This window comes from Papaver somniferum, unplaced genomic scaffold (genome assembly GCF_003573695.1).
Source record: "Papaver somniferum cultivar HN1 unplaced genomic scaffold, ASM357369v1 unplaced-scaffold_18, whole genome shotgun sequence".
NCBI classification, from domain to species: Eukaryota; Viridiplantae; Streptophyta; class Magnoliopsida; order Ranunculales; family Papaveraceae; genus Papaver; species Papaver somniferum.
Window position 1 is genome coordinate 1,360,921 of NW_020627707.1, and position 15,857 is coordinate 1,376,777.

Genomic DNA, 15,857 nt, shown 5'->3' on the forward strand with positions numbered 1-15,857 from the left:
TGCGAGAAAATATAAACAGTATTAAAATACAAAGAGATTTTGAGTTACAATAATGAAGAAGTAAAAGGATGAAAGCATACCAGACTATTAAGAGAATGCAGGAAATTGGGAGTCACTGATCTAGAAACTCCACGAAGAGAATTATCACCATCCAATAAAGGAACATCGCAAATTGTAGCGAGAGATTTGCAGGTACGAATTGACTATCTCCCGTTCCTTGCAAAGAATCAGAAAAGAGGCCAGAGAGCTTAGCCATAGAAGATTCAGATGGAGAATCTTCATTTGGAGCAAGGTCATCATTATTCTCATCATCCTCGTCACTCTCAGAGTTTTCATGAGAAGAAATATTTGAAGGAGAGGAAGAACGGATTTTTCTCTTCTTTGAAGGAGGAGCAGTTGGTTTTTCCCTGCGAAGAGCACCTTTGCCTTTATCTCCAATCTTCGCAATATTGCCAGGCTCTTCTATTTCAGCAATAATCTACACACACAGATAGAAATAAGAAATAGAGGCAACAATATACTGTTTAAAATCATACGAGAATATTTCTTACCTCATCAGTGTATGAGCGAAGAGGTAACAAGGTACTAGCCTTCCCAGTCCCGTGATAGCTATTTTTCAGTTCTTGGATCTGTAGAATTTCGCAAGAATCAGCGAACAAAAGAATAAGGATAAATAAAGAAATGTAAAGTGAGCGAAACTAGAAGAAACATACCTCTTTCTCCTTCTCGGGCCAAGAGAATACCCAAGGTTGATAGGTAGCGCGATTCTCAAGAAGAACATTTGACCCAGCAATGTAAGGTCCTTTCAGCATCAAGGGAAAAACACACCATTTATCATCTTTGGATTGGCGAGGAGTTGTGTTCTTACCATAATTCCAATCAATGTATTGCATGAGTATTTTATCTTCATCAATATTATCTTTCCTTTTCAAGCGAATACCCCAGCGAGTATTCTCATTCTTCAAGGAGATCAATTCATAATTTTCAAAGAAACTCGCTACTGTGTATTTTTCAGCAATTATCTCCAAGTCTGCGAATTTAGGATCCCTAAGTTCTTTGGAGTAAAGAGATCCTTTACCAGCACCACGGTTAGCGAACTCTAGGATCAGACGGATGCAATCCCCACTCGATTGGAAGATAGCTCGCGAAAATCCTGAGTGAGCGAGAATTTCATAGAACATAGGAATATCTGGGTCATAAAGAGGAATGGGGAGACCTGCGAGAATTTGAGTTGATCATAGAAAAGTTTGATAGAAAGAATTGACTTGGCACTTTCACTAGGAATGGTAGAAAGTGTGAAACCTTTCTCAACAAGATCTTTTTGGACGTCTTTTAAGTTTTTCTCATGCTTGTGGCCACTTGGAGGCATATCTGAATATAGAGTATGGGAATGAATAAAAAGTAAGAAGATTGAAGAGGGAAGAATTACAGTAGCAGAACTTACGGAAGAACAATAGAGTTGCAGAGATGAGAGAATAAAAAGATAAGAGAAAGTAAAAAGAAAATGGAAAGAAGAGTAAGAAGATTTTTTTTACTCAAAGTGATAAACACCATTAATGTGAAAAGACGTGAGCGGTTGAAATGCACCGGTTATGGAAGACGTGTCAAGAAATGGATGGAAGAAAGAATAAATGCAGAATATGAAGAGATGAACAGCTGCGGCATTTCTCACATCATTCTATACTTCGCAGAAAAGATATGAGAAGAGGCAAGATGTAGGATCAGAATCTCACAGCAATAATGCCTCAGCGAAATTATCAGCAACACAACACAACAGCGTCGCAGAACAATTTCAGAAATGACATAATAAACGACGTCAGCTAAAATCATGAGAAAAATGTGACGGTCCTGCGAAAATTAGAGAGTTTGCGAGAATAACGTTTGTAAGGATGCGAGAATGTCGCAAGATATATCCGAAAATAAAGGACAGATTAGCTGTCATCCACTATGTAATTCCCTATAAATAGTCGCTCAGTTGTAAAGGAAAGGGAGAGATCTTTTTCTACGTGAGAAGCAAGTAAATAGGAGAGAGAAAATCTAAAGCAGTGGTTATTCTTGATTCCTTTATCTTTTCTTGTAAGATTGTTCAAAGATATATCAATAAAAATTAAGATTGTTAATCTAAAATGAGTTGAATGTTAATGAAATCTTATGAGGGGTGTAGTGTAGGATTTCCTGCAACTACACATATATTTTGTTATTGTGATTATAAAGTGAGTTTTGTTACCAAACAATTTATCCTTTACTGTTTGGAATACGATCCAAAGGAATCTTGTCTGACTGAGAGATTGAACCATTAAGAAGATATATTAGAGTTACTCCTAAAGAGAACATCTGTTCTCATAGGATATCTAATATCAAATATATATTGAGAACTTCAGTTCTGCTAGATATTATCAAAACTAATATCTATAGAGAACTTCGGTTCTGCTAGATATTATCAAAACTAATATCTATAGAGAACTTCGGTTCTGCTAGATATCGTTATAACAAGAATAGTGCTAAAGCTGAGTAACTAGGATTTTAGTCTACTTAGTATTGTCTACATGAAGATGCAGGTTTACTTTTGTAGCTTCTTAATTCAATTGAGTATTCAAAACTGGACTAGGTCCCGGGGTTTTTCTGCAGTTGCAGTTTTCCTCGTTAACAAAATTTTGGTGTGTGTGCTTTACTTTATTTCCGCATTATAATTGTTTTTATATTATAATTAAAGTAAATACACTTGTACATTAATTTGGCACTTGATATTTATCTTATAAGATTTCAGTTATCAAGTGAACACTTTGTTATTGTATTGTCTCGATTTCATATCCATAGACGATCACACAAAGTGTATTGGATTTCTCCACTTGACTTTGATATTCTTACTTTGTTAGGCCAGTCCGAACTAACCCTATTTCAAGTGGACACCGTGTTGAAATATTCATTGAGTGATTGTTGCTCCAAGAGGTTTATACACGTAGATATTGAATAGGTTGTGGTCAAATAAAAAGATTGTGGTGTATTTGGGTACCCTCGTCTTTTTAGAAACCCTAATTCTTTGATCATCACCAGAAAAACTTCAAAACTAAAATTAAACCTCAACCCTTGCTTCTTCGTCTACCCGTAACCCTATTTTTCGTCTTCTAGGTCTTCAAACAATTAATCAAAACTATAAACCCTAACTTCATGTTTCTCATCAATCCATCGTTTCTTTTCATTTAAAGCTAAACCAACTTCAACATCAACACCAGGAATCATCCCCTAATTTTTTCCCTAAGTTTCCGATCTCAGAATCTTCAAAGCCTCTCACAGAAACACGAACGATGAAGAACAGATAAAAAGAGGAAGAAATAAGAAGAACGAGAAAGAAAGAGAAAGAAGAAGGCTGAATGAGTTATCTGCTCTACTGGAGATGATAAGGCCAAAGACGAATGATAAGGGTACTCTACAAAATGATATGGGGAGCCCATGTCGGCTAAGATGCAAAATGACTATTCTGCCCTTCTCGTAATTTGATGATATCTTATTCGTACAGTATCCAATTGACACGTTCGAGCAGTCCATTCCGCATAACTTTCCGAGATCTATCCAATGGTACTAGTTTCGTGCCTAGATCGTTTTTAGATTAATTTCTATTAATTAATGTTCGTGTTAAACTAATCGAGTCATTATCGGCTAATACGTCTCTTGACTAGTCTAATAGCATTGACGAGCTTGAGGGTCCTTACACGCAATATCGGCGTGGAGTATGCTTCACTATGCGGATCCCACAGTGAATTTGCAGCTCAAGCTCATTCCAACAAGCGAAATCCTTACAAAATGGTTGTGGTTGTTTACATTATTATTTTATCATTAACTTCACATAATAAATATTTTACTAATCTCTCAATATAAACGTCTTAATAAGTATATTTTCATTAAATAAGTAATAAATTTGATAATAAACATTAGGGATGATCGTGGTGGTCGCTGTGATGGTGGTTCATGGAGCCGGTGACGATAATGCTGATGGTGGAAAAGGTAATGATGATGGGTGATTCTGGTGATGGTAGCGCAGGTGCTCAGTGTGTTAGTGGAAATTTTTATTCTATGTCGCTCGGACACAAGTAACATTATTAAGAAAGTTGGGGTTGATTTTTTTAATGTCAAAATAATATGGTTATTAATACAAAAGAAACAATTTATAGGCTGTCCACAATTTTTCCCAAAAAGAACTCGAGAAAAAATCAATGATGAATGGGATAGAAATTATTTTCAGTTGGTCCCACTACATGTTTCACCCGGTAGTTTTTTCGAGACAAATATTTAAGTCAACTTCCGGAAAAAAACATAGCAATTAAAAAACATGGAGAATAATTGTCATTTTATATAGAGCTAACAAAAAAATGACAAAGGTTAAAATTAACTTAACTTTTTTTATTTACTATGGAGGTCGTGCCGTAACGTTACGGCACGGGTGAAGTTCTAGTAATCTCATAACAAAAACCGGATACAATCGGGTATAAGTATAGCAATAATCTAGATTACCAAAATTATTACATGGACCCAAGGGAATGTTTTAAGTTATACAAAAATATTCTTACAATACCGACATTTTAACACTAATTTTATTATGTTTACCGGTGAAATCTCTTCTTGTATTCGAATTAGTCTCAGAAAAAGAAAGTAAGGAAAATTCTCTATGAAGGTACGTAATTTTAGCAGCTTATTTTGTACACAACATCTATCAACTGAAAAAGAAAGTAAGAAAAAGATATCGGACATCTGTTGTAACTTCGTTTTGTTCTCTTCTCATGACAAGATAATCCCTTCCCATGCTAACTGTGTTTTGTAAACTGAATACTGAGCTTAGGCGTAGCTGCGATTCCACAACATAAATTCAAGTTGGCTAAATTCTTCCCAATTAATTTTACCTAAGGCATAAGAGGAAAAGTCACGATTAAGCTTTGTTAGTTGTGGGCTTTACACACTTTATCATTGTCATTGCAGAGGTTACCTATCCGTCCTCATGAATTTCGGACCTTCGAGCCCCATGACTCCCTTTGTTTACACTTTATACTATTGTTTGATAGCTTGAAGATTAAGATTAATAAGTATAATGATCTACGCTTCAAAGCATTTGTTTTAGAGTTTGGGACGATGGAATTTCTAGAACAAAATCTTAAATCATGTATATTAAATAAGATACATAAAATTTGCAGAGAAAATGACATTGCTTTTGATATGCAGTTCCTTGGTATCAACGCTTTTTTGCCACAAATATGTACATATTCCCAACTGTGATATTGATCATTGTGCTTTGTCCTTAACTAGCATCAGGCTTGACAGTAAATTTCATTTTTTTGGGTTTCATTTGCAGAGGGCGCAGATTGTGGAGAGAGTAGTTGAGAGTCACAAATATGGAGCTACGGTTGTTTTGTCGAGAGCAATAATGGCTGCATTGTACACACTGTGTTCAGTATTTTACTGATGATCTCCTGCAAGCTTTGATGGTGGTGGTGGATGAACTTTGAGCAAGGAAATTGAGGTTAGAATCTCTTTGTCTCTAGATTTGTGCATCAGTTTGATTTCTTAGTTGCAGCCTTATAATTTAATTTCTTTGAATTCTAAGATCAGTTAAAGCTCAGTTTATAAGGATTTCCTTGAATTCTAAGATCAATTATAAGCTCAGTTTATAGGATTTTGTTTTCTCGATAATGCTTTGACTGCTCTCACTATATATGACTAATATGTTTCCTCAAATGCATAGCATCTAGCATTAAGAGACAAATTTGTGATGTTCCGAGAGATATCTTCTGACATAATACTGACAAATTTAGGATGTTAGTAGATCGGACATTTTTTTTGTGGCATCGCTGTTCCGTTTCAAAATCTCTAAGTAAGAAAAAGATACCCTGATCAATCACATTATTAGGGTTTACCCTAAGCCTGATAATGATTGATCTAAAATGCAGAATCATGCAAAAGGATTTTAAGGGTTTCTCATTTGATTTTTAGGTTTTCTATTTTGATTCTCTCTTTATATTGTTTGATTCATTTGAATGCAATTTTCAATTTCACTTGGGTGTTAGAAGGTAAAATTCCATGGTATTGCAACTCTCAGAGCAAGGAGATGGAAGATTAATTGGGGTGTTGCTTCCCCTGCTATAGGTGTGAAATTCAGTAGTAGCTTGGTTTATGTTGCTTCTTTAGATTTTTGTTTTGATTTTCTCATATGCAGTTTTGGGTTTTCTTAATTTAGACATATTCAAAGAAGAGGAAGATAATTCCGTGCTTCCATCTGTTTTGTGTTTTTTCTTTGATTTTTGCACTGAATGTTCAGTTTTCTTTCCGTTAAATCTGAAGGTGATGCAACCAAGTATGATTTGGGGGTTTTATGGATTAACTTGTAGTGAGTCTCTTGCTTTCTGGAAGGTCAAAACTCCAGTTCCCATCTCTTGCTAATGTTGTAATGCATTTCAATTATGTGGTGTTCTTTTTTAGGGCTACTAATATGTAGTGATGGTTGTATTCTGTTTTAGGGCTACTAATATAAACTGATAGATGTTTTTTTATGCGCAGACCTAACAACTTTTGAATTCTAATGAACACTCTTGAAGTTTTGGGTAATTGAATTTTAATTTTGTAGATTGATTAACAACTAACGACAATAAATATTTGGAACAAAAGAGTTTTTTGGAAGCTTTGCGATTTGTAAGAGCATCGGAATCCACAAGGAGGGGTAAACATGCTGAACGTGTTGAATCATTTAACCTTGAGGGTTTTTTCAACTAATTTTGTTTCTCAGTACATGTCTTATCTCACATGGACAACAGACTAATGGATAATTTCTGACCGCCCTTGTTTGTGCAGGAAATTTGTTAGTATAGGAGGTGCTCAAAGATATTGCTATTGAATGCTTACCAAGGAATTCAAGTTAGTTATTAACATGAGTAAGAAACATAGATTTCGAGTATATATACCAAAAACTATATCTTTTGTTTCTTGGTTTGAGGTCATCTCATCAGTTTGCTTCTAATTTTTGATCCGCACTATTTTTTTTTTTCTCTTTTTGGATCACCAAAACTGTAGCATTCTTATTTATTCTTATTTTGATGAATTATCAAATCAACGTTGGGCAAAGTTGTTGAAGTGTTCTATAATGCTACATCTATTACAGGTGGTCCAAAACCAAACTTAGTAGATATTTCTATGGGGGAGCACATCCGCTAAGGTAATTAGTATTCAATAATAAAAGGATAGCTTCAAGGCGTAGACTACTATCTGTGGTTGAAGGCATAAAGCCATAAACTACTGTCGGGAATTTTGGTTCAAGTTGAGTGCATAAATAACGTTTGGGTTTAATGATGTGCTCAAATGTTTGAGGATCAAAACGAAATAGAAGAAGTGATTTTTTTATCATGTTCATCCTGTTCCAAAATTTTGTTAAATGTATACATACTATATGCAGTTAATAATGATTCATCCAAAAATTAATGAAAGGCTAATTTTTTATCGAAGCAAATACAATGGGTTTTGGTATGAGCATTTGTAGTTCTGAAATAATTTACTAAAATTGGACCAAAAGCAGAAGAAACTAATACAAAATGCTCACCTAAAAATTGATCAAGGTTTATTCATTTAGACTGATGTATAACATGATTCTGGTTTTGATTGTTACCTACTCATCTGTACACGTAGTACACCGAAATCGAAAAACGCGACGGGGTGCGACGAACTGTGATCGGAAAGAGATAACAAACACCAAATTAAAAAATATATCGGGGCGAGGCGAAGCCGGGCCACACCAAATCAAAAATGTATGTTGAAGGGGTGAGGCGAAGTCTAGAGACACCAACTCAAAAATGCACGACCGGGCTAGCCGAAGTCATATCATACCAAATCAAAATTTTATGACTCTCTTTAGCCTCTAAATACCTATATAATGTGTTGAATAGAATCTTCTAGAGTAGCAAAACCGTAAACGAAATTTGAGTTATATTTCATAAAATGGATTTCTCGCGGTGTTACATGCACAGTCATATAACATGAATTTTCCAATGTCTGATTTTTTACACACCTGTGAGTGATATTCACCTGTTCTTCTCAAATCGGGGCGAGGCGAAGCCGAGCCATACCAAATCAAATCGGGACAGGGCGAGGCGAGGCCAAACCGAAGCCGATCTTTACCAAATAAAAAATATGGTTAAAAAAAAAGATGCCTAACAAATTAGTTGTTTAGGAAATAATAAAAAAGAAATGTGTGTGCATGTAGCTTTTTGACTTTAGAAAATAATTTCAATCGCATGATGGTGAATGGTGAATGATGTGCATAAATGTTTAGGAAATAATAAAGTCGGTTCATCAACTTTAAGATGATTGGGTTGTAGTTGGTTAGGTGGCCCTTAAATTGATGCGTCGGTGGATGTTGATACATCTGACACAGCAAGTTAATATGAAATTTACACATCCAGGGGTTAATGATTTAGAGAAATGAACTACTGTGTAATGAATTATAAGTTCTTAATCAACCCTAATAAGTTATGTTGTCCACGTTATCATTTATATGATTCACTCCCAAGTTCTTTCTGATTTCAATGTGTAGGAAAGGATGACGGTAGCTATTACTGGCATGTGAGTGATATTCATCTGTTCTTCTCAAAACGGGGTGAGGCGAAGTCGAGCCACACCAAATCAAATAGGGACGCGGCGAGGCGAAGCCGAGTTTTACCAAATCAAAATATAGTTAAAAAAAAAATGCCCTGGCGTAGCACGTGCATAAAATATAGTTAATAGTGTAAAAAGAATGATGCAATTCTTAATTTTTTCCTCTGTAGCTCTCTGAACTTCTCCCAACTCTCCGTAACTCCTCTTATCAACTCTACTACCCTATATATGTCACACAAGACCATAGTCGTGTGTAATAACTCCCCAAATCTTCACCATAAAGAAAATATTTTCTTTTCTTTTTTTGAGACCACAATCACGTGTAATAACTCCCCAAATCTTCACCATAACTCTGTCAGTAAAGAAAATATTTTCTTTTTTTTATTTTAAGACCACAATCAGCATAATAACTCCCCAAATCTTCACCATAATATTTTCTTTCCTTTCTTTTCTCTGCCACTGCAAATCAGTGGCTTAATTTCCTTTTCAATTTCTAAGTCCATCACGCGTTAACTAGTATCCCAACTCAGCAAACATGTGCAGTAAGAGCTTCTCCAATGGTGCTTGTGTGTATTTCCTAGGTGGCAACCCAAACAAGACATCTTCATTCCAATTTTTCCTTAAATTTAGGGGGGGAAACATTTCATCTCCAATGGTGTTGTTGGTGGTTTTTTATGAATTAAATGCATTTTTTTATTTTTAGTAAATTTTAGATTTTATTACACCTAAAGATGGTTATTTAATATATTGAAATTAATTTTAAGAAGCAAAAGCTTACTAGGATAGCTTGACATTGTCAAGGTGAATGTCTAAAACTTAACATTCACCTTGACAATGTCTAACAAAAATTAAGCCATGTCATCTTCACATTGATTTAAAAAGTTGGGTTTGAGAAGATTTTTAGGGAAAATGATGTCTATCCTATGTGGACTTTGACATTTATCTTCACATACATTCCATTGGAGAAACTCTAAACGTCCGAGATACTCGCTGTAATCCGTGAAAACAGAATATCCTTTGAATATCTCGGGCACGGATATTCTGTCCCAGAATTTACCTGTTTCTTTATCCCCGCCAATAAAAAATTGACATGTGTTTTAGTTGAAACTAACCAAATCAACTACTTCCCCTGTTTTAAAAGACCGTCCTCTATTCCATTTTTCGACAGTTTCAAAATTGTGTCCGGTTTCTGTTTATAATCATTTTTTCCTAACAAACTCTCTAATATATATTCATAAATTCATTTATGACGGGACCCAATTTAAATCAGAATTTCACAAACAAATTCTGTTATATTACATGAAAATGGAGGGGCCCACCATTTGACGCTAAAAGTTAAAACACTATCGTTCCCAAACGTGATAATTTACCTGGCGTCATTAGGGGCGACTCTGTTAGAATTAGGGGCGACACAAAAAGACAAAAAAGTTCATCCAAACCTAAAATCAAGCCACCCCTTATTAAATTCTTTTCGAAATGACAAAAATTCCCTCCATAATCGGTAGACAATACTACAAACGGTAGTTTATATTGATGTATGTTGGTTTGTGTTACGAAAATTATAACCGGTAGTTAAAATGGTAATCTCGTGATGTTAATTTTCTACCGATTATGGTAGTAGTCCCAAATTCAAATTTTTCAAAAATCAATGAAATTTTGAGTTTCTCTATTTTCACAATCGGTAGACTCGGGATGTCTATTGTCTACCGATTGTTCAATCGATAGTCTCGTGATGTTAATTTTCTACCGATTATACAATCGGTAGTCTCATGATGTTTTTTACCTACCGATTGTGCTAGTTTCCCAAAATTCAAAATTTTCAAAAACGAATGGAATTTTGAGTTTCTCTATTTTTACAATCGGTAGTCTCGTGATGTTAATTTTCTACCGATTATACAATCGATAGTCTCATGATGTTTATTACCTACCGATCGTGCTAGTAGCCCCAAATTCAAGATTTTCAAAAACGAATGGAATTTTGAGTTTCTATATTTTCACAATCGGTAGACTTGTGATGTTTATTATCTACCGATTGTACAATCGGTAGTCTTGTGATGTTCATTATCTACAAATTTTTCTAGTAGCCCCAAATTCAAAATTTTCAAAAACGAATGGAATTTTGAGTTTCTATATTTTCACAATCGGTAGACTCGGGATGTTTATTATCTACCGATTGTACAATCGATAGTCTTATGATGCTCATTATCTACCGATTGTGCTAGTAGCCCCAAATTCAAAATTTTCAAAAACCAATGGAATTTTGAGTTTCTCTATTTGCACAATCGGTAGTTTCGTGATGTTTACTTTTTTACCGTGATGTTATTTATCTACCGATTGTGGTAGTAGCCCTAAATTCAAAATTTCCAACATCAATGGAATTTTGGATTTCTCAAGGAAGAGAAGAACATAGTCATAATCGGTAGATAAGAAAGTCATCATACACTACCGATTATGAAGGGACATATAAGTATTTTCATGTTATTTTGTCTTATTGGTCGCCCCTAATTCTAATGGAGTCGCCCCTAATGACGCCAGGATAATTTACTAGCTGTGTGATTTAATGATGAACTACTAAATCACGGAACATGCCCAACAAATAAATTGAGTTTGTATACGCCCACCATTAATCTTCTATTGGACACTCAAAAGCGAACGAAAATGTTTGGTGTACCGCAGCTTATCACAGTGATGTGCACCGAGGTTTTGGTGTGAGAGAGAAAAAAGGTGGTGGACCCCACCATTAACCCCACCCCTGCAAATCTCCCCCAGGGATTCCCTAAGAGTCGTTGGATCATTTTGGGGTGTAGATCACGGTACATAACTGTTGTACGTGTATCATTGCTGAAAAGCGAATAGCCACGTATAACATCATGTTCCTATATGTTTGAAAATGGTTAGCCACTGGCATAGTTGGCATGAATCGCATTTGTAGAAATTGACGTTTAGTCCCAGAGTTGTTGGGCTTTGTACTGGTTAGTCCTCCTCTCTCAAGCCTGGTACATATTAGTCCATATTTTTCAAAAGCGGGGACAATTTAATCCTTTTTTGTACGATTTGGTCCAAATTTTCACCGATCCAATAATAACCGGTCTTTGTTATTACCCAAAATACCCCAATGATGTTTCTGTTTTTATCGAAAGTCAGAAGAGAGAAATAGTCTAAAATTTGTAGATCTGAGATTTTGACAAGAGGCAAACAAATTTTTGACCGAGAGAGATGCGATTTTTGGTTTTGATTCTTCATCAGAGATTTCTAGGTAAGGTTTTTGATCTTCTGTCATGTTTATTTCAGCAATATCTTCAATATTTTCTTCGATTTATTTTCTTTGATTTGGTCTGATTGGATTTATTTTTCAAAATGGAACCTGTTTCCATGTCTTCTTCACATGATAAGTTTATTTTTGGTTAAAATCAAACGCCAATTAATTGTCGAAATTCAATATGATTTTTCCACGTTGGTTAATTTTTGTTGTTGCTTCGTACTCATACAGACTTAAATCGTAGAAAAACATTTCACCCTTCCATAAATAGGAATATGTATTCTGGATATTGACTAGCAGTCATGATAAATAGTTAACTGGACTATGTTGCTTTGGGTATAATCTTTACAATTTTATTTACTAAGAAAGAATGTGTTGCTCAGTTTTATAATGATGGTGTTCTTAATAGACTTTATAGTTTATTTATGGTTAGTGGTGGAAATTATTGGCAGAACATATCATTTAGATTTTAGTAACATCTCAAACAATCTAATACTATTATTGCTTGTAGCCTAGTACAATACTAGCCACCTCATGATTTGGCTACTACTGCTATTACTACTCCTAAATTGAAATGATCAATCTCGCCTTTCAAATACATCTTTAGTTACAGATATATTTGCAACTAGTTATAGGGGTGCTATAAATTTAGGAACTAATTTTAGTTGGTTGAGTCCTTTTATGTGTGGTGTGGGTAAGGAAGCAGCTCAAGAATCATGCACCAAACTTACTTACACCACAAAATGGACAAGTCCAGTCCACCTTGAGATAGCGACCGTGCAAGTTGCAAGCACCAAATTTGGGTATAACTATATATTAGAATTTATGAACCATATACAATATCAGTAGCAATATTTGTCTTAGTTAAATTTAGCATATAATATCAGTTGCAGCTCCATTTGGGCAGAAAACGAAATATAATAATGGTATCTTTGGAAGATCTTTATGGGTCTATGTGCACGCAAGATGGAGAAGTTTGATGCTAAAGGAGGCAGTAAAGGAGAACTAGGCTTGCTGGATTATAACTATCGGATGGAATTTAAATATCCCTACATCAGATGGACATTTTAATATCCCTGGACTGGAGATAATTGATGAAGCTAGGATGGAATTCTCTTGTAGTTTCTAAAAATGGGATTGTCATCCCTTGCAGGTATTAAGCGCATGTTGTAGTCATAATTATCAAGTATGTATGTTGTTCCTGACATCTCTTTTGCAATCATAGGCTCGTTATTGTTGCGTCTGGAGCATCTTCGCGGAAGATTTTGGAGTGTGACGTAGGAAGGTCTCGTGTTTTGTACAGACATATTGCTTGGTGGTTGAGGTAAGATATTTTCTAAAGTTGTATTTGTTATCTGTTCATAAAGTTGTACTTATTTCATTTTGTCATTACAGTTTGTATGCTAAATTGAGTTATTTTCTGATGCACTCAAGTTGTTTTTTTTATCACAAGAGTGGTATATACTCTAATTGGTGATTCATCATTCAACACAAAACAAAATACTTGCATTTAGTGATGAAGTGTGCATGGTGTATTTGGCCGCAGGTAACAAACCAACAACTTCTCCCTTACTTGTTTTCTTTCAATAAGTATTTTATAGGCAACAAAGGTCTTAGTTAACGTATCTGGCATATATTTCGTAAGGGGTCTAAAAAAAGTTCTACTAGCCCGAGTTAAATAATTAAATCCCTCGTTCCAAATATCATTTATACTTTAAAGAGCTCTTCTTAGTCAAGTGTAAGATCCTCTATCATTTTTTCCTAATTGGAATCTGTAATATAGCTTTCGATGCTATAAAAATATATTGCGGTAATTAGAGGTGGGTTCAATACTAAAACAAGATAGGTGTATTTTCTTGTACACCAGTTATATACGGTGCACATAAAGGTGCACAGTTTTTTCTTTTTATATATATGGAACTTCATAGTTGGCATTCCTAATAAGAGGATTTGATGGCACTTCATGGTTGTCGGCTATGGATTGCTATTCACCTTCTAGTGAAATATGATATTTCCTGGAAAATGAACTTAGTCCGTTCATATGCTGCAGCTTCAGCACTAAATGGTGAAATCTATGTATTCGGCAGTGGAGATGGTACTTCGTGGTATGATACAGGTACTACTCATTCTTGTTCTTCTTAGACTTTTTCTCTCCTATTACATTATTTATTTCACTTTGTATGGGATTAACTGACATATATGTTTATGTGAAGTTCAATCCTACAACCTACTAAGAAAGGTGTGGACTCCACGCCCTTCATTAACCCATAAAAAAGAGATGCCTAGGTGGAGTTGCTTTTCATAATAAAATATTTGCAACTTGGGGTGGAGGTGGAGTTAACTGTTACCCAGATGTAGAGATGATTGACCCAGTTGTTGGAACATGGATTTGTGCTCAATCAACGTTACATCATGTGCTCTTTCCTTGTAAATTGTTTACTTCAAGCACAGAATGTACGGAAACCTAATTTATATTCGAATTATTTTTAAAAGTGGTGATCTGATATATACTTTAAACACTTGCCTTATGAGTTTGGGCACATTTTTTTTCTATTGAATTGTTTATGTGTACATAGTTGTACACATGTTGATTCTTAATGTGCACATAATTGAACACATGTTGATTTGTAATGTGCATATGGTTGTACACCTGTTGATTGTTAATGTACACATATCCCCATTGTTCGTTAATGTGCACATAATTGTTCTCCTGTACACATGCTATTTATTTTGAAGTCTAAAAAATTAGGTAAGGCACTAATGTGTACACATTAGTGTACATAGTTGTATTCATTAAGTCAAAGAAATTAAGGAAAGCACTAGCTGTACACATGCTATTCATTTTGAAGTCTAAGAAATTAGGGAAAACACTAATGTCTACATATTTGTACACACATGTTACGTTATTTAGGTGTAGATAGTTGTTCACATGTTGATTATTTTAGATGTAAATAGTTGTACACTTGTAAAACTATAATTTACGTATACAAACCGAAAATTAGGGAAAGCACTAATGCGTATAAGTGGTGGTTTTTTTTTATAGATTTTTACATAATTGTACCACATTGTGCTTATTACATGCATGTTTTATGGTATAAATGTTGGATTGTTGTAGGAGCATTATTTTACACCACTGTGCTCTCTCATAATTGTATCGCTTTGATGTTTTATAAGTGTGTACATAGTTTGTACACCACTGTCAAATTTCAATAATATGTATGACCTGTTTGGTGGGTATATATGTTGGATTTTTTAATAAGTGTGTATATAGTCATACACCATTGTGCTATCTCAAATAATATATGCATCTTTTGGGATGTTGGATTTGTTAGATTTTTTTAATATGTGTACATAGTTGTACACCATTGTGCTAATTAATAAGAAGATGAAACAAATTGATCATCTATATTTTTATTCTCTTTGTAAAGTTATTGTCATGCAAATGCTATTAAAGCGAAGTATCAGTATGGCTGAGGAGGCAGAGGATGAAGGGATCAGTTCCTTGAAATCAAAAAAGGAAGAACATTCGAAATTTTTCTATAAACTTCTCTTGATTGATTAATTGATTTAGAAATTATTTGAAATCAAAAAAGGGAGAACGTTTGAAATTCGTCTATCAACTTCTATCGTTTGACTAATTAATTTAGATATTCCTTAATTTAGTGCCCTTAAATATCTAAGCCACATTTAGTGGGTAAAAGAGATTTTAGGATTGTAAGGGATATATACATCAAATCTTATTAAAGACAAAAATATAAGACAATAGGAGTTACTTTCTTTATTTTGTTTTCAATGCAACACATACGTTTTTCATTTCCTATAAGTCTTGGTATGCTAACGTTTTCCTTAGGTTTTGCACCATATATTGTTTAATTGACGAACCTTTTTTTCGTACATGCTAGGTTGCTTGCCGAGAACTCCAAATAAATATTGATTTCCAGGGTAAGCAAGCTAATGAATTGAGATGAAT